Source organism: Antechinus flavipes, chromosome 1 (assembly GCF_016432865.1).
Source record: "Antechinus flavipes isolate AdamAnt ecotype Samford, QLD, Australia chromosome 1, AdamAnt_v2, whole genome shotgun sequence".
In the NCBI taxonomy this organism is placed as follows: Eukaryota; Metazoa; Chordata; class Mammalia; order Dasyuromorphia; family Dasyuridae; genus Antechinus; species Antechinus flavipes.
This window is the reverse complement of record NC_067398.1, coordinates 474,039,579-474,045,578: the sequence shown is the minus strand read 5'-3', so window position 1 is coordinate 474,045,578 and position 6,000 is coordinate 474,039,579.

The following is a 6,000-nucleotide window of genomic DNA, read 5'->3' as shown; positions in this document are numbered from 1 at the left end:
ACTAATTCCTTGTCATTCCAAAGAATCTTTCCTTTTATTTTATTGTAGTAATTGGAGATAGAGTCAAGATGGTAGATAAGAGACCGGTCTTTTTTTTTTTTTTTTCTGAGCTATCCCCATGATCCTCACACTAACCAGATCCTCTGAACTGGTTTTGGAGTAACAGAAGCCATGAATATTTGGAGTATAACAAATTATTAGTAGAAGATAATTTCAAAGATCTCCACAAAAGGTCTTTCAACAGGGCATGGAGGGAGGCAGGCTCAGCACAGGTGGCCTAAGCCCAGATGGTGAGTGGAGGCAGTGCACAATCCTGGGGTGTTGTGGGCTCCTCTTGCTGGAAAATCTACTGGGAGGAATCTACAGTAATGCTGGCTACTCTGCCCTGATTGTAAGCCAGGAAGTCAGCAGGCTAGTTATAAGACATCCAACACAAATACAAAAGGCAAATAATGAATATCCAAACACCAGAATTTCACAGGACCTGGTCATACCCATCCAGCACCAGAAGTTAGTCAGTACTGACCCAATGCAGCCACAACTGCTTGGAGAGGAAGTTTGGACAATCTTCCTCTTGCCCTTAAAACAGACCTCAACTTTAAAAAAGAAATGATCAAAAAAGCAAAAAGAACTCTGCCATAGATAGTTTTTATGGTAAAAGAGAAGAACAGATTTCAAACCCTGAGGTCACTAAAAGCAGATCGTCTCTAGATGAAGCCCCAAATGGTAATCTCAAAAGGCTCACTTGGAAGAAATTTAAAAGAATCTTAAAAGAGAGCTAGAAGAAAAATGGGAAAAGAAAATGAGAACTTTGTAAGGATTTATAAAAAGGAAACAAATTTTCTGAAGGAAATTCCTTACAAAATAGATTTAGTGAAATGGAAAAAAAATATATATAACTCCTTACAAAATAGATTTCACAAAATGGAAAAAGAAAGCAACTCCCTAAAAAAAAAAAAAAAAAAAAAAAGAATTTGTGAAATGGAAAAAAAAATCCACAGAACAAAACAACTCATTTAAAAATTTAATTGGTCAAATGCAAAAAGAACTAAAAAAGTTAACTGAAGGAAATAATTCACTAAAAGAAGTGAAAGAAATGGAAATTAATGAATCAATGAGACATCAAGAATCAGACAAGAAAAGCCAAAAAAATGAACAAAAGTAAAATATCTATTCAGAAAAACAACTGACCCAGAAAATAGAACTAGGGGGTTATCTAAAGATTATTGCACTTCTTGAAAACAATGATGAAAAAAACAGTCTAGACATTATGTTTCAGAAAATCATCAAAGAAAACTGTCCTGATGTCCTAGAATTAGAAGGAAAAATGACCAGTGAAACAATTCACTGAACACCTCCAGAAAGAGACCCCCAAAATTAAAATTCCAAGGACTATATTAGCTAAATTTCAGAACTATTGGACCAAGGGGGGGGAAAATATTGTGAGCTGCCAGAAAGAAACAATTCAAATATTGAGTAGCCACAATCAGGATTACCCAGGACTTAGCAGCTTGCATTTTAAATAATCAAAGGCCCTGGAATCTGATATTCTAAAAGACAAAAGAACTTAGAATGCAGCCAAGAATAAATTATCCAGGTAAGCTGAGCATTATTATCTTTTAAGGAATAAGATGGATATTTAGTGATACAGGTGAATTTCATTTATTTCTGAAGAAATGATCAGAGCTCACAAAAATTTTGATCTCCAAATATAGAACTGAAGAGAAGGACTTCCAGCCAAGATGGCAGAGAGGAGGCACACAGCTGTGTAAGCTCCATGTTTTTCTCTCAGAATTCATTTCATTACAAGCCTCTGAATTAATGCTTGACTGAAAAAAAAAACCCACAAATAGTTACCAAGAGAAGACATCCTTGAGATTCTCCAGGAAAGATCTGTTTTTGCTAGAGGGCAGGGATGATTTTAGATAGGGCACAGGCTGAGGGCAGGAAGCGGCAGCAAGAGTACGTGAGGCAGCTCACAACTGAGCAGACCAGAGAGAGGGTGGAGTGTGATCTCAGCCATCTCTGCGGGGGAGCTTTGTTACAGGATTGGATACTTTGCCCTGGCAGCAAGCCAGCAGCCCAGTAGAGAAGCTAAAAACACTGGGGGTGAAGAATACAACCCCAAACAGCTGGAGTCTCTCGGGATCTGGCCACCCCTCTCCCACAGCACACACTCAGAGTCTCAGAGCTCAGGTGCAGAACAGTCCTGCTAGTGACTCGCTGCTGCCCCTGCAGTCTGTAGAGGAAGCTTGGTAACACCATCCAGCCACTCCCCCCAAAAAAGCAGACCCCATTTAGGGTTTTTTTCTTTTTCTCTTTTTGCTAGTTTGTCTTTGATTCTTCTCTGACAAAATGAGCAAAAAATTGAAAAGCACCTTAACCCTTGACAGCTTCTATACCAATAGAGAGCAGACTCTAAACCCTGAGGAGACTAAAAACAGACTGTCTCCAGGTGAATCCCCAAATAAAGAGATCATCTGCTCCTCAGCACAGCTGAATCTCATAGAAGAAATTAAAAAGGCTCTCACAAGAGAGCTAGAAGAAAAATGGGAAAAGGAGAGGGAGGCTTGGCAAGAGAGTCTGGAAAAGTCATCCCACTCATTTAAAAACAGAGTGGATTAAGAAATCAAATCCTTGAAAAATAGGATTAGTGAACTGGAAACAGAAAATAGTTCTATAAAAAACAAAATTGGTGAAATGGAAAAAAATTCCATACAACAAAAGAACTCAATTGGATAATTTAAAAAAGATATTTAAAAAGTGAGTGAAGAAAATACCTCATTGAAAATCAGAATTGAACAAATGGAATTGAATGATTTGAGGATACAAGAAGAATCAGTCAAGCAAATCCAAAAAAATCAAACAATGGAAAAAAATGTGAAATACCTTCTGGGGAAAACAACAGACCTGGAAAACAGATCCAGGAGAGACAATCTGAGAATCATTGGACTCCCAGAAAAGTATGATGAAAAAAAGAGCCTGGACACTATTTTCCAGGAAATTATCAAAGAGAACTGCCCAGAAGACATAGAAACAGAGGGTAAAATAGACATTGAAAGAATTCATCGATCCCTTACTGAAAGGGATCCTAAAATCAAAACACCAAGAAATATAGTGGCCAAATGCCAGAACCCTTAGACAAAGGAAAAAGTACTGCAAGAGACTAGAAAAACCCAATCCAAGTATTGAGGAGCCACAATAAGGATCACCCAGGATCTAGCAGCATCCACATTAAAGGATCGAAGGGCCTGGAATATGATATTCCGAAAGGCTAAGGAACTTGGTATGCAACTAAAAATAACTTACCCAGCTAGAATGAGCATCTTTTTCCAGAGAAGAAGATGGACATTCAACAAAGTAAGTGAATTTCACCTATTTTTGATGAAAAAGCCAGAACTTAACAAAAAGTTTGATCTACAAATATAGAACTCAAGAGAAATCTAAAAAGGTAAAGATTAATCTTGGGAACCATATTTTGTCTATAAAGATGTAGAAAGAATACATGTGTACCTCATTCTAGAAACTAGATGTGGAAAGAACATTATAACAGAAAAAGGGTAAAGTGGGGGTACTATATTTCATGAAGAGGCAAAGGAAACCTATTATATCTGAGAGAAAGGATGAATATAGTGGGTATCTTACTGCCTTCAGAATTGGCTTTAAGAGAAAAAAATTTAGACATATTCAATCTATGGTGAAACTTCTCCCACCTCATTGAAAAGTGAGAAGGGAAAAGTGAAAAGGGAAGGAATAAGCTAAGCAGAAGGGAATACGGAAACTGGGAGAGAAAGGGGTAAGATAGGGAGAGGAACTCTAAGGTGGGGGGGATAGATGTTAAAAAGGGAGGGCTGTGACAAGCAAGTGGTGCTCACAAGCTTAATGCTGGGAAAGAGGGTAAGGGGGAAAGAAGGGAGAAAAGCATAAACAGGGGTTAACAAGATGGCAAGTAATACAGAATTGGTCATTTTAACCATAAATGTGAACGAGGTAAACTCCCCCATAAAGAGGAAGCGGTTAGCAGAATGGATTAAAAGCCAGAATCCTGCAATATGTTGTTTACAGGAAACACACCTGAACCAGGGAGATACATGCAGGTTAAAGGTAGAAGTTGGAACAAAATATACTATGCTTCAGGTAAAGTCAAAAAAGCAGGGGTAGCCATCCTGATCTCAGATCAAGCTAAAGCAAAAATTGATCTAATTAAAAGAGATAAGGAAGGGCACTATACTTTGCTAAAGGGTAGCATGGATAATGAAGCAATATCAATATTAAAAATATATGCACCAAGTGGTGTAGCATCTAAATTCTTAAAAGAGAAATTAAGAGAGCTGCAAGAAGAAATATACAGCAAAACTATAATAATGGGAGATCTCAACCTTGTACTCTCAGAATTAGATAAATCAAATCACAAAATAAATAAGAAAGAAGTCAAAGAGGTAAATAGAATACTAGAAAAATTAGATATGATAGATCTCTGGGGAAAGTGTAATGGAGACAGAAAGGAGTACACTTTCTTTTCAGCAGTTCATGGAACCTATACAAAAATTGACCATATATTAGGACATAAAAACTTCAAATTCAAATGCAGTAAGGCAGAAATAGTAAATGCATCCTTTTCAGACCACGATGCAATGGAAATTACATTCAACAAAAAGCCAGAGGAAAGTAAAGCAAAAAATAATTGGAAACTAAATAATCTCATACTAAAGAATGATTGGGTGAAACAGCAAATCATAGACATAATTAATAACTTCACTCAAGAAAACGATAATAATGAGACATCATACCAAAATGTATGGGATGCAGCCAAAGCGGTAATAAGGGGAAATTTCATATCTCTAGAGGCCTATTTGTATAAAATAGAGAAAGAGAAGGTCAATGAATTGGGATTGCAACTAAAAATGCTAGAAAAGGAATAAATTAAAAAACTCCAGCAAACACTAAACTTGAAATTCTAAAAATAAAAGGAGAGATCAATAAAATTGAAAGTAAAAAAAAAACTATTGAATTAATTAATAAAACTAAGAGTAGGTTCTATGAAAAAACCAACGAAATAGACAAACCCTTAGTAAATCTGATTTAAAAAAGGAAAGAGGAAAATCAAATTGTTAGTCTTAAAAATGAAAAGGGAGAACTCGCCACTAACAAAGAGGAAATTAGAACAATAATTAGGAGTTACTTTGCCCAACTTTATGCCAATAAATTTGACAACTTAAATGAAATAGAAGAATACCTCCAAAAATATAGCTTGCCCAAACTAACAGAGGAAGAAGTCAATATCCTAAACAGTCCCATCTCAGAAAAAGAAATAGAACAAACTATCAACCAACTCCCTAAGAAAAAATCCCCAGAACCAGATGGATTTACATGTGAATTCTACCAAACATTTAAAGAACAATTAACTCCAATGCTAAATAAACTATTTGAAAAAATAGGGATTGAAGGAGTCCTACCAAACTCCTTTTATGGCAGAGATATGGTACTGATACCTAAAGCAGGTAGGTTGAAAACAGAGAAAGAAAATTATAGACCGATCTCCCTAATGAATATTGATGCTAAAATCTTTTTTTAAATAACTTTTTATTGATAGAACGCATGCCAGGGTAATTTTTTACAGCATTATCCCTTGCATTATTCTGTTCCAATTTTTCCCCTCCCTCCCTCCACCCCTTCCCCCAGATGGCAAGCAGTCCTTTGCATGTTGAATGGGTTACACTATATCCTAGATACAATATATGTGTGCAGAACTGAACGGTTTTTTTTGTTGCACAGGGAGAATTGAATTCAGAAGGTATAAATAACCGGGGAAGAAAAACAAAAATGCAAGCAGTTTATATTCATTTCCCAGTGTTCTTTCTCTGGGTGTAGCTGTTTCTGTCCATTTTTGATCAATTAAGGCTCTCTTTATCGAAGAAATCCATTTCCATCAGAATACATCCTCAAACAGTATCGTTGTTGAGATATATAATGATCTCCTGGTTCTGCTCATTTCACTCA